Below are 7,738 nucleotides of genomic sequence, written 5' to 3' on the forward strand. Positions count from 1 at the left end.
TGCAAAACATTGTCTAGACTTTGTCTAGACAAAAAAAACCCACTATATATATAGAAAAAAAAAGGGGTTTGGCATTGTCTTTCACAAGGCTAGCACCCAAGACAAGTCACTGAGGAGAAACCTGCTTTCAAAACCTGTAAGTATATATTTCTCTTTGCATATTTTTTATTCTGTGTTTTATTTCTTGATTTTGATTTAATTTGTGCAATGTTTGGTGTGTACTATTGTACGGTTATGGCACTGTGGGTTGTTATTGAAAAATTGTGTTTTTTAATCTGGTTTTGATGTACTTCTGGCGTTATATGATGGCGTTTCTTGTCACCGGCCTTGCTTGGTTTTGGATTGGTTTTATGGATTTGGGGTTTGTTCTGGTGTCATGCGGTTGTTCAATGTCTTTAATTTGGCAGATTTTTATGTTAAATTTCTGGTGCATGTCTTTTTCTGGTTTCTATTGTTGGGGGTAACCGTATGGCGTTTTCTTGGCTCATTTCTTGCTGTGTTTTATTATGCTGTTGGCATTTTTTTTTCTTTCCTTGAGTGTCTTTTCTTGCTGCTGGGGGGGCTACATTTATGATGTTTCATTTGTATTGTATTGTTCTGTGCTGCTATGCCATACTATTTTCAATTGTATTTTCCCTTTTTTTTTTTTTTTGGTTTATCTATGATGGTTTTACGTCGTTTTCCGTATGGCTTCCGTATGTATCTCCTTTCTTGAATGTTTCCATTGCCAAGTGTGTAGTATAATGGTTTTTTTTTTTTTTTTTTTTTGGTGGGGCCCTTTTTTTTTAAATTTCTTGTGCTTTCTTTTCTATTTGACAATGGTTTATCTTTTGGGTTGCTGTATATTGTAACAGCGGTTGTCCCGTAATGTTTATTGCTTATTATCTAGAATGGTATTTATCGCCTTTTTCTGATGTATTTCGGTGGATGTCACCAGATGGTGTTGTTTTGGATCATGTCTTGTTGTAATTGTAAATTATGGCGTTCATTAGTTTGCTATTTCATTGTGCCTTTTTTTTTCCTGTAAGGTTTTTTTGGTAAGTTTTTATATTTAAAAATTTGGACATAGGTGTCTATTTTTGCTTAATTTTGTTTGGGTCTATTCTTGTATTGTTTCTTCTATTGTTTTCTCTTGCAATGTATGGCGTTGTGGTGTCGCTTTTTGAGTTTGCATTGTCCTATCAGTCAACAGTCAATTGTGGTTGTTTTAATGTTTTGGGCCTATTTTATTGTATGTGGCATTGTTAGGTTTTGAGGTGATTTTTTGCAAATTTTTTCATTGCAGAAGAAACTTGCAAACAAAAATGGCGAGTGAATCGGAACACAGCCAATCGCGCGGGGGAGTGCAGTGAGTAATTATGTCCAGTTGCTTACTATTCTCTGCCATTTGTAGCATTGACAATAATTTTTGTATACAATTTTTACAGGCTTCTTCAAGTGAGGGAGAAGGCACACAGCGGGCGCAGAGAGATCGGGGCCAAGATGTGACGTCAGGCCGGCGAGTGAGTATTTTTTTTTTGTTTTATCTTTTTTTTTGAGTAGCATCCTGCTGTGAGGAACATTACATTTGAGGAGCATCCTGGTTTCACTAGGGATGTTTACTAAGCTTAATTACATTATAGCTTTTCAGGGCAGCAAGTATTGGGGGAAGGTAAAATAAAGTTGAACTCCCTGCACACAAACATTCCAAAATACAGGTGTAGAAAACATCAATATTAGTGTTGAGCATTCCGATACCGCAAGTATCGGGTATCGGCCGATATTTGCTGTATCGGAATTCCGATACCGAGATCCGATACTTTTGTGGTATCGGGTATCGGTATCGAAACAACATTAATGTGTAAAATAAAGAATTAAAATAAAAAATATTGCTATACTCACCTCTCCGACGCAGCCTGCACCTTACCGAGGGAACCGGCAGCGTTGTTTGCTTAAAATTCGCGCTTTAACCTCCTTACGTGAAGTCCCGGCTTGTGATTGGTCGCGCGCTGCCCATGTGGCCGCGACGCGACCAATCACAGCAAGCCGTGACGTAATTTCAGGTCCTTCAGGATTTTAAAATTACGTTCCGGCTTTGTGATTGGTCGCGTCGCGGTCACATGGGCGACGCGACCAATCACAAGCCGTGACGTCACAGGAGGCTGGACACGCGCGCATTTTAAAATCACAAGCCGGGACTTCACGTAAGGAGGTTAAAGCGCGAATTTTAAGCAAACAACGCTGCCGGTTCCCTCGGTAAGGTGCAGGCTGCGTCGGAGAGGTGAGTATAGCAATATTTTTTATTTTAATTCTTTATTTTACACATTAATATGGTTCCCAGGGCCTGAAGGAGAGTTTCCTCTCCTTCAGACCCTGGGAACCATCAGGAATACCGTCCGATACATGAGTCCCATTGACTTGTATTGGTATCGGGTATCGGTATCGGATTAGATCCGATACTTTGCCGGTATCGGCCGATACTTTCCGATACCAATACTTTCAAGTATCGGACGGTATCGCTCAACACTAATCAATATACATACATCAAATGGCAAAGGATAGGGCAAAGGTACCTATCATGCCAGGTGCTGGTGGTTGTTAATATTTGCATATTTGTCACCTATTTGTTTTCTAATTTTTCTAGGTTTCACAACGGGACCAAGGAGACAGTATAGATGTGGACCTCCTGATCTCCAGCATCCAGGAGCGTGGCCCGTTGTGGGACAGCCGTGACCCCCGGCACATGGACCAGGTGGTGTTGAGGCGTTTGTGGGCAGAGGTGGCAAAGTCGCTGTGGGATGGCTTTGACAGTGCCTCAGCGAAGGACAAAGGCAACTTTGGTGAGTATTGCTGATACGCTGCTATGACCCATCTTGCCAGGATAAACACAACCGTGTGTGATGCGATCAACGCGTAAACTTTGCATCGCACACGGTTGTTTTATCCTTTTAAAATGCTAAATATGTAACCATTTTTTTTTCTTTACATTCACAGTTAAAAAGTTGAGGACCAGATGGCGATCCATGAAGGACCGTTTCAATAAGGGGATCCGTGCTGCGGAGGAGCAAGCTCGGAGTGGTGCTGCTGCGTCCAAGTCGGTGCCCTATAAATATAACAGGGCACTACAGTTCCTAAGACCGATCCTTGGCCGCCGACAGTAAGTATTTTGTCCACATACCATATTGCACATCCACATTATACATTGCCCAGACACATAGCATATTGCACAGCCACATAGTACATTGCCCAGGCACGTACATTGTGCATCCACATAGTATATTGCCAGGCCACTATATCGCAGCCACATAGTACACGTTCTAGCCACGTATCCACATAGTATATTTCCAAAGGAACATAGTGTATTGGCCATCCATGTAGTCAGCGTAGCATATTGGCCATCCTTTTACCCTAGCGTAATGGTATATAGCCCATTAGTAATTTTTTTGGTTAGGCGTGAGTCATTGTAGTCCATGACAGGTTACGTTCTGAGTCAGGGTAGTTCTGATCGCAGGAATAATGATGACGTCTCGATCACATGATCCTAACGTCATGGCCGTTCCTGCGATCAGATCAGCAAAGTGACTGTTTTTTTTTTTGTTTTTTTAAAAATGTTTTTCTTGACTTTAAATTTTATACTATTTTGGCGGCATAGGCAGCATCAAGAACGATTTTTTGTCACAAAATTTTGAAAAACGATGACAGAGGTATGCATTGGCTTTGGCAGCGGGAATGAACAGTCATTTTCTGCCGTAGGTATGTCCATGATTGTTATCGTCAGCCCTAATGGTCAGCTGGCGATAACAATCAGCAATTTATTATAGGCCACACAGACTGAGAGACAGGGAATTGTAATGTATTGATGTGTCATGTAATGTTAATTTACATTAAATTACAGGAGTTGGCGTATGTGATAGGTAATTAATTGAAGACTAATTCTTTCCTTATCTTTTCACAGAACACACAGCAGCACCCTCGAGCGAGCTCGCCCCGCAGGAGCGGACCTTCATGAATCGCCATCTGACCCGTCACAGCCCTCCCACAGCGACAGCAGGCTTGCACCACCATCTGGAGAACCGGCAGCCGGTCCATCAGGTGTTCCCCTGCCCGAGGCCTCTGGCGCACCTTCGTTCGGGATTTCCCGACAGCGCCAGCGGGCCTCGGACAGGCCAGCCATGCCCGAATTTTTGCATTTGAGCACGGTTTTCCAGAACTGTTTCAAGGCGTTGAGCGATAAAATGGACACTCGTCTGTCCAGTATCGAACGGCGCCTTGAAAATCTGGAAGCCGAGCTCTCGAATCCGGCCAAACATTTTTTAAGTACTATTGGTAAGGGCATGGTGGAACACCTTACGCCGGAACTCCAGATTTCGGTGATGCAGTCCTGCAACAATGCCTACGTGAGGGCTCTGCAGCAGGCTCGGGTCATGCAGTCAGCGACACTGCCCGTAGTACCTTCGCTGGCTAGCATGACTCCGACTCCTGCTGCAGAGCCACTCCAGCCACCCCACCGAGGTCCACGTGCCGAGCGACGCCACCACATGCACCATAGCAGTGTGCCGCCGACTCCTGCTCCTGCCAGGCCCTCATCCTCCCGTAGCAGTCATTCTGGGGGAGCTGCCGCGGGAGGGGGGAAAAAAAGGAAGAGGACACACACGGAGGCTCTGGCTGCTCCAATACCGACACCGAGGTCGCATCGGGGCTCTAGTCGCAGCAGGAGCAGCCAGGGCCAACCAAGAAGCTGGCAAAGGCTTGTGTTGCCTCCTCCCTCCCCTACAGATGAGCCGTTTTCCCCAGTATACCCTGCGGAGGGTTTGGACCTGCCTTCCAGCCTCCTGGATTATGGCTCATCCTCCTCTTCCTCTCCCCGTCCCCAAACATCACAGACGTACCATTCACCGCTGGTAGCGGACGTTGATACCCCCTAAGTTTCTTTCCCCTTTTTTTTTCTGTTTCCCCCCAATAAAAATTATTCTTTGGAAAACAATATTTGTTCTTATTTTACAGTATACTTCTCGGCAATTCACGCCGTGCGCCGTCTACACAAATTTTGTGCTTCAAACACCTCATATATGCAATGTCAGACAGTATTTTGGGGTTTTTTTAATTTTACCTTTTTTTTGGTGTCTCTCATTGCTGTATGAGGTGTTTCCAAACACTAAAGTGTATGAGGTGTTTTCAAACACTAAGGGTATGTGTCCACGCTCAGGATTGCATCCGGATTTGGTCAGGATTTTACATCAATATTTGTAGCCAAAACCAGGAGTGGGTGACAAATATAGAAGTGGAGCATATGTTTCTATTCTACTTTTCCTCTAATTGTTCCACTCCTGGTTTTGGCATACAAATACTGATGAAAAATCCTGACCAAATCCTGATGCAATCCTGAACGTGAACACATACCCTAAAGGTACCTTCACACTTAAGCAACGCTGCAGCGAAACAGACAATGATGCAGATCACTGCAGCATCGCTATTTGGTCGCTGGAGAGCTGTCTGTGTGACAGCTCTCCAGCGACCAACTATGCCGAGGTCCCCGGGTAACCAGGGTAAACATCAGGTTGCTAAGCGCAGGGCCACGCTTCCGATGTTTACCCTGGTTAACAGTGTTAAATGTAAATAAAACAACAGTACATATACTCACAATTGCGTCCCCCGGCGTCCGCTACCCTGCACTGACTGAGTGACGGCCCTAACAGCAGAGCCTTCACATCACCGCTGTGCTGTGCATTCACTTTACAGCCGGCGCTCAGTCAGTGCAGGAAGCGGACGCCGGGGGACGCGAAGATGAGTATATGTACTGTTTTTTTTTTTTACATTTAACACTGCTAACCAGGGTAAATATCAGGCTACTAAGCGCCGCCCTACGCTTAGTAACCCGATATTTACCCTGCTTACCATTGTAAAACATCGCTGGTATCATTGCTTTTGCTGTCAAACACAACGATACACGGCGATCTGACAAACAAATATGTTATATGGTATGGTCTAAATTTATTCTTTGAAGCAGGGTAGAAAAATTAGAAAAAACTTTTATTGAACAACAACATTTTTAAAAAAAGGGTTCCAAGTTTTTTACATAAGGCACATTACATTAGTGAACTATAGGTAGATGCCAAATCTGACATAACCAAACCAACCTAAACGGATTACATTTATTGCACATTTACTGGAGAATGAGTTTATTATTATATTACATTTTTAGCACAGTCACAGTAGAGGTATTTATTGGTGTAGTTAAAACCAGAACACAGTCCAACAGTAACATCTACACCATTTGATCTTGTCATGACACACAGCCAACATCTGACACAAAATAGGCCGCAAAACGATCCCTCATCTGCGCAATTTCCACACTTGTCCTCAGAGGATGATCATGGTAATCGGGCAATGGGTTGGCTATGGGTTCATCCAGTTCCACATTCAGTCTCTCTTTGGCCATAATGTAATTGTGGAGCACCACACAAGCCTTCACCACCTCATCCACTGTCTCAGTTTTCAGATTAATGACGGATCCTAATATCCGCCATTTGGAGACAAGGATGCCAAAGGCGCACTCCACAGTCCTTCTGGCCCTGGACAGTCTGTAATTGAAAACCCTTTTTGTATGGTCCAAGCCCCGACTGGAGTAGGGTTTCAATAGGTTGGCAGACATTTGGAATGCCTCATCCCCAACCACAACAAATGGCATCGCAGGGCCTTCGGTGTGGGGAAGAGGTCGTGGCTGTGGGAAATTAAAATTGTTCCCATATAATTTTTGGCCCATATCCGAGTCTTTAAATGTGCGCGAGTCATTTGCATGGCCAAACGCACCAATGTCCACTGCGAGAAAACGGCAGTCCGCACCGGCAATTGCCATGAGAACAGTGGAAAAGTATTTTTTATAGTTGTAGAAAAGGGATCCACTTTTCGCAGGCTTGGTAATCCGAATGTGCTTTCCATCCACCGCGCCAATACAGTTTGGAAAAGAACACACTTGCTCAAATTTCTGTGCGTTGGCCAACCAGATTTCGCTTGTAGGGACGGGTAAAAATTCCTCCCGGAGATTATCCCACAAAGCGCGGCATGTCTCAGCAATAATTCCGGAAAGAGTGGAGACTCCAATCCGGAACTGAAAATGAAGGGATCTCAAGGTCTCTCCGGTAGCCAGGAAACTGCCAAGAAGATAAAGAAATTACATTAAAGTACATTGTAATTTATAAAAGTACATTGACCATACCAACCCCCCCAAAAAATATAAAAAAAATTAAAAAAAAAGTGAACAACATATCACAGTCATTCAAACAGCTACGTACCGTAGAGTCACCAGCAGCTGTTCCTCTGCGGAAATAGCTCTCCGGAGCTGCGTGTCCTGCCTGCTAATGGATCCTTCCACCCGACGCAGAAGATAGCGGAAGCTGTCCTGAGACATCCTGGTATATTCGACATATTTCTCCAGGTTGTCATTCAGTTCGCCAAACAAGCTATGGTATGCTCCACGGCTCTCCCGGACTTCCACGATAGGGTGTATCCAAAAGCGGCGACGACTCCATCTCCGTTTTTCCCTTTCCCTTTGATGAAAACAGGCGACAGCATAGGCATGAGCCAAGGCAAATTCCATCTCCATATCCATGTAGATACTGTCCATGGGACGCTCCATCATGAATACCAGCAAAATGGGAGGAATTCATCTCTGCCAGGGTATATATACACAATTACATAAACACCAACCCTCTTCGAGCCATTGGTGGTCCTTATCTATTGTGTAGACACTTTTTTTGGG

The 7,738-nt window shown here is 44.2% G+C and overlaps 1 long non-coding RNA gene across 1 annotated transcript; it reads left to right on the forward strand.

The window, feature by feature from the left end:
- Nucleotides 1–1,476: 1,476 nt before the first annotated feature.
- LOC143794025 (uncharacterized) lies at nucleotides 1,477–3,102 on the forward strand. Its single transcript, XR_013220388.1, has 3 exons — nucleotides 1,477–1,502; nucleotides 2,624–2,819; nucleotides 2,974–3,102. It is a non-coding gene; the product is annotated as an uncharacterized LOC143794025 (long non-coding RNA).
- Nucleotides 3,103–7,738: the final 4,636 nt, after the last annotated feature.

The sequence above is a fragment of the Ranitomeya variabilis genome, chromosome 1 (assembly GCF_051348905.1).
Source record: "Ranitomeya variabilis isolate aRanVar5 chromosome 1, aRanVar5.hap1, whole genome shotgun sequence".
Taxonomy (NCBI): Eukaryota; Metazoa; Chordata; class Amphibia; order Anura; family Dendrobatidae; genus Ranitomeya; species Ranitomeya variabilis.